Source organism: Pecten maximus, chromosome 16 (genome assembly GCF_902652985.1).
Source record: "Pecten maximus chromosome 16, xPecMax1.1, whole genome shotgun sequence".
NCBI lineage: Eukaryota > Metazoa > Mollusca > Bivalvia > Pectinida > Pectinidae > Pecten > Pecten maximus.
The window spans coordinates 7,203,371-7,221,811 of NC_047030.1; the positions used below are offsets into that span (position 1 = coordinate 7,203,371).

The 18,441-nt window shown below is 36.0% G+C and overlaps 1 protein-coding gene across 8 annotated transcripts in view; it reads right to left on the reverse strand.

Moving 5' to 3' along the window:
- Window positions 1–18,441, reverse strand: part of LOC117344869 (tripartite motif-containing protein 2-like) — a 109,258-nt gene that overhangs the window by 25,084 nt on the left and 65,733 nt on the right. For all 8 annotated transcript variants that reach the window (XM_033907722.1, XM_033907721.1, XM_033907725.1 and 5 more), the window contains one exon: window positions 6,733–7,612. The gene's annotated coding sequence lies outside the window, so the exon portion shown is untranslated. The remainder of the gene's footprint in view (window positions 1–6,732; window positions 7,613–18,441) is intronic.

The window sequence follows — 18,441 nt, forward strand, 5'->3', positions numbered from 1 at the left end:
CAGCATTTTTCTTTTGCCTAATAAAGTAATTATAATTTACAAAATCGAATATTTTTCATAAAAAGGACATGAAATGAAGCATTTAACCTATATGTTCCCCATCTAATTTTACATTTTTGATGAAAAAAAAGAAAATATATATACATGTAATGTATATATATATTCTTTTTTTTCAAATCCCACTTTCGATTGATCTATCACATCCATTGCCTGAATATAATACTTAATCAAGAAATTGACTGATATCCAAACACATATGGTTACCAGGGCAACATTGATATACAATATTGACATTCTTGTCATTATAAGCCAATTTAAGACAAAATCTGATCCCCTTAACATTCTATCCTTAGCTTATAACAGTTATCAGACTTCTATCGATTTGTCCTATAGTGTTAAAACATATCTTGGAGCTGCTAATTATCTGCATGATGAGCTTGGATTCCAAGCAAATGTGATTAGTCAGCCTTTTTGTTCCTGAGGCGGATATTCAAGTTAAACTATACTATTATTCAAACAATTCTTTGCAGACACAGCTGGCAGGGGTTTGAGTATTTCTAGTAGCATCACGCATGTGAATCAAGTTTTGATGGTGCAATAATAGGGATCTCCTGCTTAACGAAAAATCAGAAATACTTTTCAAAAATTAAAATGTCTTCATATCAATTAATTTACAGACCATAATGTCGACAAATTTCCTTGTTTGGAATCATAATATTGAATTTAGTAAATGTGTACTTAATTAATGGATTTCAGAATCTCTATGTATCAGATGACAAAAAGACCTGTCAACCTAACCAAACTGATTTAAGTTGTCTCCCATGGATAATTACAATGCCACCAGGGGGCATGACCGATGGTTAACCTCTCATTACCATTCTTCCTACAAGGCATTCTAACAAGAAGTTAATTACTTGATTAATTATTCAATTAATACTTTTTCCAGATAATTGTGATGTGTTGGTTGTGTGTTAGGTGTTTTTCTTCAGAGTGTAAAGCTTAGGATTGTTTTCAGAATTTAATCAATTTCTTCTAAAATTAAAACTAATCATACCCCCATCAGTCAATCTATTGTACTGTTAACACCATGTGACTCGAAATTGACCGATGTTCTATTGTGCAGACATTTTAGATATTTTGTATAATATAGGTTATCTACCTGTAAATAAATGATGATAATTTGAGTTGTGAAATTTGGTGTACATTTTTTTTTACATTTTGCACATTAAATTAAACACACATGTGTATATAATAAAACGTATCCTTGAAAGATAATTTATAAATTAAATACAAATTCATTGTTGTAAGTTTATAAGACCCTCAACAAAATAACCTGACATAAAAGGTCAATGTTAAACTTTGGAACACTATAAATAAATACAGATCCCCCCTCCTATGCTCTAAGTATTTCATATGGAAGCATTCAAGTTTGTGAACAAAAGGAAAATGTGACCTTGACCTCCATAAACACTGTGTAACCTTGACCTTAAATAAGACAGTTGGCCTTGACCTTCACATGCACATAACATAAAAATCACATGTAATTTAAAATAACACACATCCATGTTGTGTTGAGGTATAAATCTCCCAATCATTACCAATGTGTGTAAACATGGCCTAGCTGACACAATACAAACTTCCTGTCAAATATCTCTTTATGTATGACACCCACATAAGGCTAATCATCCCACATAATTCAACACACCAAGTTAAACTTATAGACCAAACAGTTTATACTCACCAGGTTCACAGACATCACATTTTACAATACCTCCAGCTAATGATCACCAAGCTGGACCCAACCATACACTGACCACGTTCTGACCACCCTAGAGGCTGAGTGGTATCAATATTGGACCATTCAGGTAAACTTCATTGGTCAATAAAGAAATCAATATAATATTGGTATAATCATCTTATTTCTGCCAATCTCTGTTCATTCATGCCTCTATGTGTTCCCTGTACTGAAATCAATGTACAGTGTCACTGCTATTTAGGCTTAATACAGCAGGAAATCACTCTACACATTTATAATTAAGGGTGTATGCTACCTTACACTAACAATCACACCTCCTGGATTAAAAGAGTTCCAAACAATGAAATATGTAGTATAATGTTCAAATCATTCTTCCAGAAACCATAAAGTCTTAATTAATGGTGACATTACTGATATTGGGATTATATTCCTGAAAGGATAGGCATTGCAGCTCATTTTATTAAACTCAATATCTGGTAATTGTGTTAAAGTATGGACCACTGTTTGCATTGGTTAATCACTAAAAGGATCTCCACATCAATGCTGGTCAGAAGATGAATCAACTGAACAATTTTTGTGTGGGTTAGAGTCACTTTTCCCTTGATAAATTATCATTTATACTACATATTTAAATTCCTGAACAGTTACAAAAATTAAGTAAAGGAAGGGTGATGAATTAGAGTACCTAAAATCTTTTTAAAAATATATTGTTACATCGCTGGAGAACTTAAAAGGACTTAAAAGGCTGAGACATAACTTTTAAAACTTAAAATGAAGGGGGAAATGTTCAAAACCTATACATAATGCCATAAATTACAAAATAGTGAGGAATTGGGATTTTTCTTTTGCAATTAATTCACTAGCTAATTCTATTTAAATATGAAAGCAATGGGTGTGAGCTGTAGAAACGCAACAATTTGCAGTGAAAATTTTGGGAAACTCTAAGTTTGAGAGATATTCGTGTATTCCATAAAACAATTCAATAGTAATACAATGGGAATTATAAGTTAACTATAATGATTGTGTTCTCAACAGTCACATGATTATAATCCTTATAATTGGTACATTTCCTCCGCTAAATCAATTACCTTAGAACATTGCAGAAATTACAATATATTTTTTTCCGATTATACTAGTGAGAATTATGGAGAAATTATTCAATTTTAATCATGTTTTCTGTAGGACAAATGACTTTCTGGAAGTGTCTATGTTCTATAACAGTGAGGTAGAGGAAGAGTTAATCCTTCAAATCCATTCCGCATTTAATAATACATTATACATTAAAATGTATACATCATATAAGCATTTAAAAGACATTTTCAGAGTTTTCTACATTAAACTACACCGATGAAGAGATAAAACATTATCCATTGTTGTGTATAAATGTAAACATGCATGAAATATATTTAAGAACTGCCTATGTTAATGATCTACTGAAGTGATAAGAACATGTAAATATTGTTCATTCCTCTATTTTATAAGTATAATTGTTTTTTTTCAAATACAATATACAACATTTCTATCCTGTACTTACCAGGTCCAGAAATTACATATTTTTCAATGCTGTGTCCACACAGACAACTAAATACTCTGAGTATGGATCCTGGACAGCTATATACATCAGATATACCAGATATGGACGGGATATCATCTTCGACCAAAAACCAGGAGAGTCGATATGTATACTCAATGTTTCATACAATACACAAAGCTAGGTAAATATGTCCAACTAGAACTCCAGTCTATTTCCAATAATCAACCCAATTTATCCCGGGATCCCATGTGAGGTATCAATAAACAGATCATCATTAACGAGAAGGTCAAACTTGTGTCAGTGCAAATACAACCTTGTATACATAATAAATATGTACAATTAACCTCAAATAAATACAATGTACACATACAAATATTGGATTAAGGAAACTATACCAATGAATCAACTAGCTCTAGGATACTGTAACTTAAACTTGTCTAATAGATAGATATGGATAAATTTAGACTCTGAAATTAGACTCAAAAGCAGTAGAATTTTGCTATCGGCCCAAACTTGCAGAGTCCAAGATGATGTGTACAACTCACACTAAACATAAACTCATTCACAATGCCAGAAATATGGCTTTTATTGAAATGTTGACAAACCATCTCAGGAAGAATGTTTAACAAACATTTTTAGCCTTTTATATATCTTGGCCCACAGATATATATTATGTGGGAACCATCGCCATAGACATCACAACCAAACTTTGCAGAAATCTAAGTCTTTTAAGAGATAGTATTACTGTATATAGCCTTGAACAGATCTGTTTGAATGAGAACCAGCATGCTTTAAATTAACTCTATCAATGAAGGTAGTTTTCTTGTAGGATTAGTTTTAAATTATAGTAAGTAGCTTGGTATTATACTCCAAGGTAACCAAATGGGTATTACTAGATAATCCTTCTTTACTTAATTCCCACTTGCTAAGCACTACGTCAAGGCAACCAGCGTATTACGCTTTGCCAATTTGGTTTCATTCTATCAGAAGACTTTAAAATGAAGCCTAATACACTGAGGATGCACAGTGAAGCTCTGTTTGCATTATATCAACCAGACTTGACTTAATTGATCTAAAGCACATACTATAATTTTTTTTTTTTTTTATCATTGCATTTATGTCAAAACTCATAACTACAGTATTTTCAAAGTTTTCAATATGTCCTTAAATGCATGGTCATAGCTTCTGACAATATGTTCAGCAATATTGCTTGCGGAGTCATTTTATGGCGGGGTCTCATTGTAGTAGTTGGTGCCTACCTCATGATCACTAAACAACATATCAGATGTCTGTCGAGTGCCATCCAGAACAATTAGGGTAAATTGTCTTACCAAAGGACACAACCATAGCAAATAGCAAAGAATGGCAGCAAAGATTGGCCGGTTTAATTTCACAGCTTTCAGTGAAACACAACCTGGACAGGGAACCAATTAACTTCAACAGGACTGAATTATCTCCCTTGTGGGTTCTACATCAGAAAAAATAATTGGATATGACATCATTTTAATTATGATGTCACTCTGTGACAATTAAGACAGACTGGAAATGACAGGAAGTCCTAGAACAGGGAAGTGTTTGAGAATTCCCTGTCTGATGTATGGGAAAATGTAATACACAATTATGAATGGAATTTAAAACAGAAGTGACATTCCACAGCTCTTTATGCTAATTGAAATACAGAGCTATTTTCATGTTTTATTAACATTTTGCTATTTTCGCTGAAATTGTACAGATGATTAGTGTACAACCTGGTGAATATTTAGAAAATCTATCGAACCAATCTCAAATATTGATAAATGAATGCAAAGTAACATGCAATTCGGGTATTTTTAAACTCAGCATGAAGGAAGCATTCATTCTTCAGTGACATAATGTATAAATTACCAGCATAAAAAAAACTCTGTAGTCACTATGAAAGAGACATGTCTGATGTTACAATTTATTATTCCCATTTAATTTGATCAAGTCTGATTAAGTATCTGGCTAACTGAATTACTCCGATCACCAACCATCACCTTTCCCCATACATCAACAGTTCACATATATTTATATTTGCTTCTAAAATTATGATGTAATCTAAACACCGTCTTCAACCTTCAAAGTACATATGTATTTCAGGAAAATGTCCAGATTTTTAAATCTGGGTTGAATTTACAGGATAATGTCCAGATTTTAAAATTTGGGTTGGTTTTGACAGAAAAATGTAGGGTGCACATAGATTGAGGGGCATTTAATGGGGTTAGTATGGTAATAATGATTTTTTTTTTATATATAAGAGATACAAATTTAATAATGCTGAGTTTTACCTGATAAACCTATGTTAATTGTACTCGTTCTGAAGGTTTTAAGGTCAAGGGGTACCCAAAGCAAACCTGAGCTCAATAACTCGACATCACGATAATCCACCTCAGGTCCAAACATTTTTATTTTTACCTAAGATGATCCATTAGTTTAATATTTTAGAATTAATATTCATTCATTATGAAGCATTATTTAAACACTGTCATGTTCCAAGCAGTGCGTGATTCAAAAACTTTGCATTTTACTACTGCATCATATATTGTAACGAAAGCAATTTTTTTTTCTCAAACAATAAACAATAAAGTTCTCTTACTAGAGCTTGTAAAATTTTGACATAATATCCTAAGAAATCTTACGGCAATTTAAATTTCGGCTGAGACTGATGAATATCTTTCCGAGGCCTGATCCTGTTTCTGTACACTGGTATACGACATATGAATCAATAGACAGGGATTTAAAATATTTATCACCGTTTAGATCTTAGGATAACGGTGTCTGTCTACAGATGACAGGGCGAAAATGACAGAACCGTAATACACTAACTTATCAGGTAAAAATATAATTCCTTACCACTGTAGTCTGAGGGACAGCATAACTAATCTAAAATTAGGCTTTGAGAAAAATCCTAAATATACATCATCTCATTTAAATGTGCATGAATCAACCCTTACAATCGATCTGAACTTGGAATAAAACCAAAAAATCAATATTTCAACGGATGTATTTAACTTTAATTCTCAAATAGACCAAACTATCGACAACTGCTACTATATTGATGAAGGTATGTGTTTATGTGGGTATAAATGACGTCACACTTTAAAATGGCTAACTAGACTCAAATCAATATTTATGGCTTGTACCAGGTGACAATTTCAAAGGGAATAACACATCAGATTTTTCATAATGCTTTTAATGTTGTGGCTAAATAAAAACAACTCTTATGCAAGAATGTCACCATAAAACAGCATTCCTCGGCAGGTTGTGATAATAATATATATCAGCCGTTCCAGTGTGTTTATGTAACAGTGTAATTACAGGTATCCCCTAAGGTATATACACCTTTCGATACACCTGGACCTACAGAATCCTTACCTGACTGCTATAAATTGCATTAACAGGTGTGCAATGTGGACAACCTTACCTGTAGGTAATAGGTGAGCCCTGAGCTCTAAATCCGCAAGTGTCACTTGACCTCTCCGACCTGGCCTTCAGATCGTCAGCTGCTGTCGTCCGGGGAGCTACAGAATTTGATGAGGCTCGTGATGTCATAAGCTTGTGTGCTAAAGACATGGGCATGAGTTTCTGTGAGAGACGTTCTTCATCATTACAAAATCCAGCGTATTGCAAGCACACTCTTTAGTAGAAAGAGCTCAGTTATTTCCTGGTTTCAATTCACCACAAAAATAGCCATGCGATCACGCCACATTCACTATGGTGACTAAACTCAATTTGCTCCAGAATTCCTGCTAAGATATCAGCGACAATTTCACAATCCAATATTTTTTCTCCCACAAGAAATCACTGCTTGATGATAGATTGCTGTGTCACATATGAAGTTTTTTTTGTCATCATGCATCTAAAATATGAAGTGAAAATTTCCTTGCAGAACACTTTATTTCCATTAGAACATACCAGAGTCACGTTTCCTTAATGACAAACTTCAGTGACCAAATGAAAAAATCATTGAATTCCAGCTATGTAGGTTGGCAAATAATCCTTCAACTTAATTTCTTAAATCACAAATCCTTTAAAATAAAATAATTCCTATTCTGATCTGTTCTGAAATTCTAATTAAAAGGTTTGTTTCATAATCAGAATATAGTAAATATTTTGATTTCTTCTGGAATCTTTTCCAAATCTGTCTCCTTGTGATGATTGGAATAAATCTGTGTGACGGGCTGTGGAGCTGTATGGGGAGATCTGTCTGATGGGGGAGGTGATGTCTGACGGTATAGTGCTGGGGAGAATGGCCTCACGGTTCCTTTACAATCAATATCCCTTTCCTCTCAGTCGACTACAACCTGTCAGACAAAAGATACGACTATCATTAATGACTGATATTAAAAACATTGTCCTATATCCCTGCGGGAGTACTTACATCAATAATAGCATTGTGTTGGTATTTATCTTTAGACAGCGACATATTACAATAATATCATAATGAAAACAGCTTCCTAAGTATGGTTATTCTAATGAGAACTTAAATCTTAAATAACCCTGCACCCCATCTAAAAGTGAGATATAGGTTTGAAACTCCATGTGCCAGTAGATGCTGGCTTGACTCAATCTATTTGTATTAGAACTCAAACAGCAGATAGATTTTGCTACATGATCAAATTAAAATATTTCAAACAAATGTGAAAACTTTATCTGAATTCATTTCTGTGTTTTGTTTTCTTGAAAATTCAATTACATGTATAGAGGAAGCTGGTTCCCTGGGGAAATGATGGAGCAGTATCGACAACATTCTTCCTCAATTTTCTCTTAACTGAAATTCTCTTGGAGTGAAAATTCAATAATTCAATAAATCTAACACTCCTTGTATAGAGAGACATAAGAATATTCTGCACCATTTCTTTACAAAAACAGTGAAAAATGTCTGTTGATTGACTTAACGACTTCAGAGAACAATTGCAGAACTGTAGAATATATTTCAAAAACAAAAATATATTGCATGAAAATTCAATAACAAATCTCAAACTAATGTTATATGTGACCAATAACCCAAACTGTGTCTTCATATGAAGATATTGAGTTTTCTGGAATCCAATAATGACAGCCATTCCCTTATGTTGTATCTGGAACTTTCCATCGCTATCAGTGAAATGCTTTCTTTTTCTTTCCCATATTTTGTTACGATAACGTTATTATGGAAGATAAGTGACAGAAAACTGAATCTATGTATATATCAGGTTGGTTTTTATTTGAACAATTTGGAATCATTAATGGATGATATGTTGTAAATGAATATAACTATATTTGATCCATACTAAACAACAAGAGGCCCAAATGGCCTGTATTGCTCACCTGCTACTTACTACAATTCTACTGACTTAGGGGTGAGTTCGGTCCTCAACTATTTACTATAGTCAGGCTGTTCCATCTAATGTGATTACTTATGTGGATACATATAGTCAGGCTGTTCCATCTAATGTGATTACTTATTTGGATACATATAGTCAGGCTGTTCCATCTAATGTGATTACTTATGTGGATACATATAGTCAGGCTGTTCCATCTAATGTGATTACTTATGTGGATACATATAGTCAGGCTGTTCCATCTAATGTGATTACTTATGTGGATACAAGTAGTCAGGCTGTTCCATCTAATGTGATTACTTATGTGGATACATATAGTCAGGCTGTTCAATCTAATGTGATTACTTATGTGGATACATATAGTCAGGCTGTTCCATCTAATGTGATTACTTATGTGGATACATATAGTCAGGCTGTTCCATCTAATGTGATTACTTATGTGGATACATATAGTCAGGCTGTTCCATCTAATGTGATTACTTATGTGGATACAAGTAGTCAGGCTGTTCCATCTAATGTGATTACTTATGTGGATACATATAGTCAGGCTGTTCAATCTAATGTGATTACTTATGTGGATACATATAGTCAGGCTGTTCCATCTAATGTGATTACTTATGTGGATACATATAGTCAGGCTGTTCCATCTAATGTGATTACTTATGTGGATACATATAGTCAGGCTGTTCCATCTAATGTGAAAACTTATGTGGATACAAGTAGTCAGGCTGTTCCATCTAATGTGATTACTTATGTGGATACAAGTAGTCAGGCTGTTCCATCTAATGTGATTACTTATGTGGATACATATAGTCAGGCTGTTCCATCTAATGGAATTACTTATGTGGATACAAGTAGTCAGGCTGTTCCATCTAATGTGATTACTTATGTGGATACATATAGTCAGGCTATTCCATCTAATGTGATTACTTATGTGGATACATATAGTCAGGCTGTTCCATCTAATGTGATTACTTATGTGGATACATATAGTCAGGCTGTTCCATCTAATGTGATTACTTATGTGGATACATATAGTCAGGCTGTTCCATCTAATGTGATCACTTATGTTGATACATATAGTCAGGCTGTTCCATCTAATGTGACTTATGTGGATAAACGACAAACAATCACTACTGTACTTTCAAATACTACACAGATACAGTCTAGTTGCCATGGTCAGACCAAAGTAAGACATGCACACCTTATGCATTTCTGTACACATGTGCCTTACATGATACACAAGTGAATTCCCTCTCCTACTCTAGCTTGACCATAGTCATTTTAGTTCACTGGTCATTTTCAAGCATCAATAATTCCACTGCTTTGATTAGGACGACATATGCAAAGCTTTATAGCCACAACAAAACATCGTAAAAGAAAGAAAAAGAATGTGATTTTCTAGAACTAAAATGGCAATATGTTTTGATTTGCAAACCTGCTGTGTACAGGACCCTTTTAAATGTCTGCATTTAAATATGGCTTCTTTGAAAGTTCAAGCCTCAATCTGTCATGGAATGAGAGTTTGGTTTTACTAGCCTGTATGATGGTAATCTTAATTTAGAAAAAGTTAATTTAAATTTCTAACCCTTTAACCTTTGCAGATACCCAATAGTTACAATCTGTGTAACAAAACTCTGTCACAGTCTAAAAAAATAAATAACATCTTTGTGTGTGTATGCACGCTAAATGAATCACCTAAAAAGCACAATACAATTATGTGAAGTAATTTTCCCCCTCCAACTCCATAGGGAATAAAGAAATAGGGCCAAAAGTATATAAAACCATTCAATGAAAAATTGATGAATTTACCGACTATCATCAGGGGAGAAGTAAAAGTTGCCAACACATTTTGTATTTATGTAATTTACAACATCAGCCACTGTTAGTGTTGTTGTACAGTCATTATAGTCAATTTGTGCTTTTGTAACCCTAGTAAATACTAGCTGCTTTTACTGACTCGGCCAGGGAGTATGTAACCCTAGTAAATACTAACTGCTCCCTACTGACTCGGCCAGGGAGTATGTAACCCTGGTAAATACTAACTGCTCCCTACTGACTCGGCTAGGGAGTATGTAACCCTTGTAAATACTAGCTGCTCCCTACTGACTTGGCTAGGGAGTATGTAACCCTGGTAAATACTAGCTGCTCCCTACTGACTCGGCTAGGGAGTATGTCACCCTGGTAAATACTAACTGCTCCCTACTGACTCGGCCAGGGAGTATGTAACCCTGGTAAATACTAGCTGCTCCCTACTGACTCGGCCAGGGAGTATGTAACCCTGGTAAATACTAACTGCTCCCTACGGACTCGGCTAGGGAGTATGTAACCCTTGTAAATACTAGCTGCTCCCTACTGACTTGGCTAGGGAGTATGTAACCCTGGTAAATACTAGCTGCTCCCTACTGACTCGGCTAGGGAGTATGTCACCCTGGTAAATACTAACTGCTCCCTACTGACTCGGCTAGGGAGTATGTAACCCTGGTAAATACTAGCTGCTCCCTATTGACTCGGCCAGTGAGTATGTAACCCTGGTAAATACTAGCTGCTCCCTAATGACTGAGCCAGGGAGTATGTAACCCTAGTATACACTAGCTGCTCCCTACTGACTTGGCTAGGGAGTATGTAACCCTGGTAAATACTAGCTGCTCCCTATTGACTCGGCCAGGGAGTATGTAACCCTGGTAAATACTAGCTGCTCCCTAATGACTCAGCTAGGGCGTATGTAACCCTAGTAAACACTATAGCTGCTCCCTACTGACTCGGCCAGGGAGTATGTAACCCTGGTAAATACTAGCTGCTCCCTATTGACTCAGCTAGGGAGTATGTAACCCTAGTAAACACTATAGCTGCTCCCTACTGACTCGGCCAGGGAGTATGTAACCCTAGTAAACACTATAGCTACTCCCTATTGACTCGGCCAGGGAGTATGTAACCCTGGTAAATACTAGCTGCTCCCTAATGACTCAGCCAGGGAGTATGTAACCCTGGTAAATACTAGCTGCTCCCTATTGACTCGACTGGGGAGTATGTAACCCTGGTAAATACTAGCTGCTCCCTATTGACTCGGCTAGGGAGTATGTAACCCTGGTAAATACTAGCTGCTCCCTATTGACTCGGCTAGGGAGTATGTAACCCTAGTATACACTAGCTGCTCCCTACTGACTTGGCTAGGGAGTATGTAACCCTGGTAAATACTAGCTGCTCCCTATTGACTCGGCCAGGGAGTATGTAACCCTGGTAAATACTAGCTGCTCCCTACTGACTCGGCTAGGGAGTATGTAACCCTGGTAAATACTAGCTGCTCCCTATTGACTCAAGTGGGGAGTATGTAACCCTGGTAAATACTAGCTGCTCCCTATTGACTCGGCTAGGGAGTATGTAACCCTGGTAAATACTAGCTGCTCCCTATTGACTCAGCTAGGGAGTCTGTAACCCTAGTAAACACTATAGCTGCTCCCTACTGACTCGGCCAGGGAGTATGTAACCCTAGTAAACACTATAGCTACTCCCTATTGACTCGGCCAGGGAGTATGTAACCCTGGTAAATACTAGCTGCTCCCTAATGACTCAGCCAGGGAGTATGTAACCCTGGTAAATACCAGCTGCTCCCTATTGACTTGACTGGGGAGTATGTAACCCTGGTAAATACTAGCTGCTCCCTATTGACTCGGCTAGGGAGTATGTAACCCTGGTAAATACTAGCTGCTCCCTATTGACTCGGCTAGGGAGTATGTAACCCTAGTATACACTAGCTGCTCCCTACTGACTTGGCTAGGGAGTATGTAACCCTGGTAAATACTAGCTGCTCCCTATTGACTCGGCCAGGGAGTATGTAACCCTGGTAAATACTAGCTGCTCCCTAATGACTCAGCCAGGGAGTATGTAACCCTGGTAAATACTAGCTGCTCCCTATTGACTCGACTGGGGAGTATGTAACCCTGGTAAATACTAGCTGCTCCCTATTGACTCGGCTAGGGAGTATGTAACCCTGGTAAATACTAGCTGCTCCCTATTGACTCGGCTAGGGAGTATGTAACCCTGGTAAATACTAGCTACACCCTATTGACTCGGCTAGGGAGTATGTAACCCTAGTAAACACTATAGCTACTCCCTATTGACTCGGCTAGGGAGTATGTAACCCTGGTAAATACTAGCTACACCCTATTGACTCGGCTAGAGAGTATGTAACCCTGGTAAATACTAGCTGCTACCTACTGACTTGGCTAGGGAGTATGTAACCCTGGTAAATACTAGCTGCTCCCTAATGACTCGACTGGGGAGTATGTAACCCTTGTAAATACTAGCTGCTCCCTATTGACTCGGCTAGGGAGTATGTAACCCTGGTAAATACTAGCTACACCCTATTGACTCGGCTTGGGAGTATGTAACCCTGGTAAATACTAGCTACACCCTATCGTCATGGCTAGGTAATATGCAACCACAATGAGGTCAGAGAGAATTTCTTTTTTAGCTCAACTGGTAGCTAAAACATCAGACCAAGTACGCCAGGGGTCCTGAGTTTGAGCCCAAGTGGACACACTGAGATCAATATAACTCATTCTTGTAGGGATTCAGGAAATATTGTCATGGATACTGAGTCTGTATTATTATAGATAGTCAGTAATCCTTCAGAATTTACAGCAGTCAAGATATCAACAGAGTCGTTAAATCTTATCAGCAGTTTCTATGAAGAAATATGAGATTTCAAGAAGATTTTGCTCAATATCATTAAATGTTGTTATGTTATTTTTTAGGTTTTTATTGACTAAAAGCAATTTGACAAATCTTCCAATAAAACACTATATCATTTTTAGCTCTAATAAGTTATCAGATATTACATCAATTCTAAATTAGATAAAAATATTAGTTGATATTAATGCTAAAAGCATCGAGTTTTCCCGACTATTGGTTAGTATGATACAACAGGTGACTATCAACTGTATACAGCTCTATTTTCAAACTTAAAACTTCAATAAATTAATTATTCAACTATTAAGAGTTTGTATGTCCAAATTTAGAAGTAGGGATTCACATTTATCGCCAAAACATCTAGAACCGAAAGTACATTCAATGTGAAATTTTGTTGAAAGACTCTGGGTAAGCCAACAAGTCTACCGAGAAATATTTGGTGCCCAATCACAGTTAAGAGACGAGAAAAATTATTTTATTTGAAATACAAACTATATCATTATGATATCTGACATAAAAGTTATGAGCTCTGAGACAAGTTTGTGTTACACGGGAAAATACTGAGTGTCACAATAACAGGATCTATAAACCTGCTATCATGTACAATTCTCACAACATATCCCAGTAATAAATGATTTTCCACATATTGTAATGCATGTTATGTATTCGCCTGCGGTATACCGATGAGTCGCTTCTGTTATGACCAATACGATACGTTATATATACATTGTATCTAATGCATGGACTGTAACATAATCTAAAACATTGTTTCATATTTTATCTTTCAGATAAAAATTTCCCCTGTGGTTCCATTGTGACTTCCAATGTAAGCACAAATTGAACACGGTTTCATATACCGCATTAAAACAATAAAGAACACTAAAAAATTTGGAGTCAAATGAAACAGAATAACCACGCTCTAACTTACTGAAGATTGATAGTTTTTCAATTTTTTTGTCAAAATCAAATACCTATCATGTTGCATGTTGTGCAGTACATACCAAAATGTTTTTAAAAAAAATAGCGATGAAAAGTGGAGAGTATAGACCACCTAATCAAAATAACAAGCTCAGACTCAATATCCCCCGTCTAGTGGTGGGATGGTCCGCGCGGAATATCCCGTCTAGTGGTGGGATGGTCCGCGCGGAATATCCCGTCTAGTGGTGGGATGGTCCGCGCGGAATATCCCCTGTCTAGTGGTGGGATGGTCCGCGCGGAATATCCCCTGTCTAGTGGTGGGATGGTCCGCGCGGAATATCGCCCGTCTAGTTGTAGGTCAGACTAGCGGGAATATCCCCCATCTAGTGGTAGGATTGTCCACGCGGAAATATCCCCCGTCTATTGGTAGGATTGTCCGTGCGGAAATATCCCCCGTCTAGTTGTAGCTCAGCCTAGCGGGAATATCCCCCGTCTAGTGGTAGCTCAGCCTAGCGGGAATATCCCCCGTCTATTGGTAGGATTGTCCGCGTGGAAATATCCCCTGTTTATTGGTAGGATTGTCCATGCGGGAATATCCCCGGTCTAGTGGTAGCTCAAACTAGCTGAAATATCCCCAGTTTAGTGGTAGCTCAGACTAGCGGAAATATCCCCCGTCTATTGGTAGCTCAGACTAGCAGAAATATCCCCCGTCTATTGGTAGGATTGTCCGCGCGGAAATATCCCCCGTCTATTGGTAGGATTGTCCGCGCCGAGAACAAAAAGGTCTCTAGTTTGAGGCTTAGCGCGGGCAAGGTACTTTTCATTACTGATCCTTCCTATTACAGCAATGTTTTAAAATGGTATAATCTATAGAACAGCATACTAATTTGTTTCCAGTATTGAAATATTTTTTAATTTGTCCTGTACAAACTTCAACAGACATCACATGCTGTACAAGAAAAGTAACACTTCCAGATATCTCTAATATTTGTAGAATTGCTCTACAATAAAAAACAAGAGGGATGAGTTGTCAGGCTCCCAAAGATAGACACTAAAACCAAACATGGATGAATGTAATAAAGAAAAGTTTATGAAGATAAATATGTTTTGAAGGTCAATGTGTCCCAGACAATGCCAAGATGAAAAGAAACAACCTTCGATTCGGACACATTAAAATCATAATACAAAATTTATTATCCCCTCTACGAATCTTTTAGTTTAGATCTATTTCAAATGTCAACCTGTAAAATCAGGCCCATCTTTATCCTTCTTAGGTTTTATTTCCAGCCACAAACATGTCTCATCCATGTTGTAAGGTAAAGTGATCAGACTTGTAATAAATTCTCCCCGATAACAGTGCACCATGGCATTTTTACGATAGAAGGAAAGATACAAGGTCTCAACAAAATTGCAAAAATATTGTTTGAATACGTCACATAAAATAACTGCAGAAACTTCATCTCTCATTGATTTTTCTGACGAATAGATAATGGAATATTGATCTCATCATGGCGGACGACAGATTTATATCTGGTGAATATAATGCTCTGAATTCTGCATTAATACACAAAATGTTTTGAAAGACAAAATGTCTGTCAGTATCAATACACAAATGTTACATTTTGAACTCCCTCAGTTAAGAATCACTCTTGGTATTGAATTATTATATGAAGAGTTTTAAAACTTAAGTGAAAATACCATTAACTTTATATTATGTTACAACAACCTGTTATACAACCTTATATCTTACTGAGGGAGGGTGCCCAGACAAATCCCTCATGGTATGGCTGAGGTGACCAACCGATTATATAATCTCAGCTATTAAGCTACTTCATAATCCTTGTTAATGAAATGAAATGAAATTTTATTTTTACAATATTTCATCTGTTATGAATTATGTATCTTTGAGCACTATGAAAGCTAAATATCATAAGATCTTGAAAATAATGGTTTGTACAGGCACCTCAATAAGACTTTTGAATTCCAATATGTACACTAAAGCTGCACAAATACTGCTAACGTTTGGATTTATCTCTCGTATGTATGTAAAAAGTTCAGATTAAGGTTTGCCGCGTATAACCAAGGAAGCCATATGGACAATGTAATTCTGAATGAATCAGAATACAGGCAATGATCAATATACATGTATTTTAACATGGTGACAGAAATGCATTCAATAACATGTTCCATAATTCCAGGAAAACATCTCTTCCACCAGATGCCACAACAGTAGGCTTCTCATGTGCAGTAAACGATATTGCAGCATACTCAATGCATGCCCATAGGAATCGACTTATCGATTAAACCAAGTATTAGAGAAATGGTTTACATGAAAAGATTTCAACAGTGAAAGGATCATACAATAAAGCACACGATGATCAAAACATGAGGAATATAAAGGATCTGGTTAAAGCTCTGTGTTCGGTAACTTAGAATCAGTACCTTCTATCAGAGCGTTAAAGCTCTGGGTTGGATAACTCAAGTCTGTACCTTCTATCAAAGTGTTAAAGCTCTGGGTTGGATAACTCAAGTCTGTACCTTCTATCAAAGCGTTAAAGCTCTGGGTTGGATAACTCAAGTCTGTACCTTCTATCAAAGTGTTAAAGCTCTGGGTTGGATAACTTCGAGTCAGTACCTTCTATCAAAGTGTTAAAGCTCTGGGTTGGATAACTTAAGTATGTACCTTCTATCAAAGTGTTAAAGCTCTGGGTTGGATAACTTAAGTATGTACCTTCTATCAAAGTATTAAAGCCCTGGGTTGGATAACTTAAGTCAGTACCTTCTATCAAAGTGTTAAAGCTCTGGGTTGGATAACGTCGAGTCTGTACCTTCTATCAAAGTGTTAAAGCTCTGAGTTGGATAACTTCGAGTCAGTACCTTCTATCAAAGTGTTAAAGCTCTGGGTTGGATAACTTCGAGTCAGTACCTTCTATCAAAGTGGTAAAGCTCTGGGTTGGATAACTTAATTCTGTACCTTCTATCAAAGTGTTAAAGCTCTGGGTTGGATAACTTAGAATCTGTACCTTCTATCAAATTGTGTTAAGGTAGCACACCACAGTAAGACAGCCTGGCCATGGGCAATTTTTTTGTTAAGCAAATAACTCCTGTATTATGATATGTATAAAAAATGAAAAAATAAATGTACACTATAATTGGTATATCCAGTATGAAGTAGTACATACAGGCTTCACATTTATTAAAACAAAAATCAATAAATTGGTTCCGGATTTTAAATATCCGGATTTTCCGAACGTGTGTTTACACAGGAAATTTAGTTTGGCCTACAGCGCAAAATGGAAGCCCACAGAAAAGGTAAGATAGCGGAAAAACTTAATTTACAACATATGTCCAAACAAGATTAATTCTGTCTTTGGGATAGAGATATTTAATTTTAAATAGGTTTCAGAAAAAAAATTGTGTAGAGAATTGTGCCATTTTGGGTCAAATATCATAATATTTTGCAATTTTTGAAAAATTTTTAAGCTGTTACCATGGTATTCACAGCTCTAAATATCACAGAAAATATCAGTTTACTTATCCTTCAGAGCTCTATTAAAATTGCAAATGTTGTACAGATTTCAAATATATATACTTTATTAGAGGTTATATGTAAGGTTAACTGGCAATGTTTACATATCTAAAGCATGTGCCATATTTTTCAGAATTTGGCATTTTTACTGTACACTGCTACCTTATAAGGGCTGAAAAATGTTATTTTTTGAAGCTTCATTTTAGTTCATTATTGCTCAAAAATGCATAAAAACAATTTAAAACTTGTTTATTATCAGGCTTGTCATATTAGAGGAATCAAGGGAGGTAACTCGCATATTTACCCATTTTAAGGGTGGGTTAATTAAGCATAATGTTAATGAGTCAGTGTAAATTGAAAAGATATTCTATGTTTTATAACAAACCCAAAATAACTTATTGGGTATCTAACAAACCATATAGACTGAATTCTGGTTTGTTTTACCTGATTTATTACCCCGTATCCATGGAAACTATTACAGTAAGTGTTATTTTTTGAAATATTTGGTGAAACCATTATTTTCAATTTATTTATACATTGGTAAGCGTGTAATTTCAATTGATGGAGTGTACGGTTGATACAATATTGTCAATTATTGTCACTTCCTTCGGTAAAGCAGAAAAAATAGCATTTTCCGCATAAAATGGGATCAGCGGACACTTTCATATGA